A 2067-nucleotide genomic window follows, 5' to 3' on the forward strand; every position below is an offset into this window, starting at 1 on the left:
GTCGTCAGATTTTATAAGGACAAAAGTAAGCCATCCTCAACTAAGAAATCCCTGGGTTTCTTAAGCTTAAAAGGGGTTTTCTTTCACATACAAGATGTTTTATTCTCCAGCAAGATGCTCATCTCATCCCTTGCACTTTTATTTAGTCTGTGGATTTAAATTAGACTGAGGAAAATGGAAGATGTGACCTTGGTGTTCTCCCGGAATTTGTGCCACCTTGGAGTTCTGTCTTTCTTTTTCTTCCTTTACTGGATAAATAAAATATGTGAACGAGCGGAACCTGGATCACATTGTCATTCCTTCAGAGTGGCTATTTTCTCTCTAACATGTAATTTTCCATTCTGAGGCTGAACAAGCGCTGATGCTTCCCTAGCTAAATGGAAGAATAAACGAAGCAATTAGTGCTCTTTGTGCACAGTGTTTATTTTGCACAGTCCAGCATAAAACACAGGGAAAATCAGCATCCTCAGCAAGGATTATTGGCCAGATTTTGGAGAAAATGTTTGTTTCCTCAGATTCTCTACCTTTCTGTGGAAATACCATTTTAATGTTATTTTTGGAAGCCTTATACAAGCCCTTAAGCATCTGTTCAAGGAAACATCATCTGAGGCTTTCCATGTTGCTTCTGTCTTGTGTACCAATGAATCTATGCCAATGAGACTTGACTTTTAAAAGCCTCCAGAATGAAAACTAATGGGCTCTAGAATGAAATAATGGGGTTTGGGAACTTTTAGGTACAGACATGATAACAGCCATAAAGAAGCAGCTCCCTTCTTCAGACAAAGGCCTAAAAGAAGCCAAGTTGGATAAAGTAGGAGCTGGGTCTGCAAGAGGGATTCAGCATGCCCTGTCTTTCCCGTTAAGCCCAGGCTTTGTGGAGTTGGCCACTTGTAAGGACCCTCCTAGCCCACGAGGCAGGGACTGCAGTTTTATTACAGCAAAGCAGAGGAAGGAGGCTGAATGGTATTAGGAAATACCCAAGACTGAAACTGCAGAAACTTAAAAATGAGTTCTGGCCTGGAGGCCATGTACATGTAGACACTTGGATAGATAATATGGGCCCACCCAGGCAGAATTCCCCGCCCCCACCCCCCACCATGTGAGTGCTCACCCAGCAACTTCTATGCGCTTGTGTACTTCCAGTCACTGGACACCTCACAGGGCAAGCTGCTCCATCTCATGATGGCTCTATATGGTTAGAAAACTCATTCTTGTGTCTTTCCAAAATCTTCCACATGTTGGAGAAAATTCCATAATTTGAAGTTGCCTAGAAGTCTAATCTTCTTCTATATGACCAACTAGCCCCTCTCCCACCCTGGGCTTTGTATGTTTTCATTCAGTTAAGCATTTTCAATCCTGTCACCTCCCTGGTTGTCTCCTTCAGGGAGACATTTCTATACGTTCTTCATGTTTCTAACTTGCTCATGACACCAAGTAAATGGGGCCCCCAGAAGTTTCAAAAAGTATATATGTTAGAGATTCCCACAGGTACTTCAAGCCAGAATACCAGTGATGGAAGACTGTATCAGCAGCTCCTTTACGTGCTTCCAAGGCCTCCTTTAATCTGGCCCCACTCTTTTCCAGTTTTGTTCTGGCACATGCCCCAGAACCCTTTGTTCTAGTCACAGGCAACCACTCTCCTCTCTAAATGCACCTGCACCTTCATAGCGCTGCGCCTTCTCCCACAGTGCTTATTTTCCCAGCAATAACCACCTGCTCATTCTTGTCTATTGAACTCAGCGTTCAAGGCCACGTCAAGAAACAGTAGCAATAATAATAAGAGCTAACATGTACGAGCATTGAGTGGGAGGCAACTTTGAAGCATTTTGTGCATGTTAACTCATTTAATTCTCACAATGAGGTCAGGATATTATCGTATGCTCATTTTACAGGAGAAGAAACAGGCAGAGAGAGGATAACTTGTCCAGGAATAACTAGTAAATGACAGAGGCAAGACTCAAATAGAAGCAGCCTGGCTCCAGAGGCTGTACTTCCAGCCATTATGCTCTTCTGCCTCTAGAAACCTAGAAATGTTGCCTTCTCTCTGTGGCTTTTCCTGTCTCTCTC

Source organism: Galeopterus variegatus, unplaced genomic scaffold, assembly GCF_000696425.1.
Source record: "Galeopterus variegatus unplaced genomic scaffold, G_variegatus-3.0.2 Scaffold4575, whole genome shotgun sequence".
NCBI classification, from domain to species: Eukaryota; Metazoa; Chordata; class Mammalia; order Dermoptera; family Cynocephalidae; genus Galeopterus; species Galeopterus variegatus.